Source organism: Drosophila persimilis, unplaced genomic scaffold, assembly GCF_003286085.1.
Source record: "Drosophila persimilis strain 14011-0111.01,24,50 unplaced genomic scaffold, DperRS2 tig00000002-arrow-pilon, whole genome shotgun sequence".
NCBI classification, from domain to species: Eukaryota; Metazoa; Arthropoda; class Insecta; order Diptera; family Drosophilidae; genus Drosophila; species Drosophila persimilis.
The window spans coordinates 815385-815921 of NW_020825289.1; the positions used below are offsets into that span (position 1 = coordinate 815385).

The 537-nt window shown below is 38.9% G+C and overlaps 1 long non-coding RNA gene across 1 annotated transcript; it reads left to right on the forward strand.

The window, feature by feature from the left end:
- Positions 1–270, forward strand: LOC113565214. The gene is made up of 3 exons (XR_003408526.1): positions 1–30; positions 107–155; positions 217–270. It is a non-coding gene; the product is annotated as an uncharacterized LOC113565214 (long non-coding RNA).
- Positions 271–537: the final 267 nt, after the last annotated feature.

Here is a 537-nt window from a genome sequence, read left to right on the forward strand (position 1 = left end):
TAGCGATTTTTTTTTGTTCTGAAAGAAAAAGTGAGTGGGATGAGGATGGAGTAGTGGCCATCACCCTGCAAAAAAATGAATAAAAGATAAATAAATGTGATTCCAGGGGATCCAGATCAGGGAAAGACCAGGAACCAGGACCAGGAAGCATAAGAGTGAGTCCGCTCCAAAGGGGGAGTAAAGAAACCCCAAATTTATTTTTTTTGTTGGCCGTAGGGAATAGGTCACAGCTCCGCCACCCTGGCTTGTTTTTCCTGCTGGTCTCGAAGGAACAGACCTGGCCACGTAGTGCGGGACCCTCGCCCACTTAGGGAGAAGAAAAAATCACATCAACTTATTTACTCCCATTAATTATTTTTGTTAGACGTCTCCAGTTATAAGTATATGTAATTTAAGTCCGTCCATATTTATTATATATATGTAACCTATTTATTTATATTTATTATATTATTTATTCCTATTAATCTAATTATTTATTAACCGCCAGTAGTACTAAGATGAGGGGGGGATGAATAGGCAGGCCTAGTTTAGAAATGA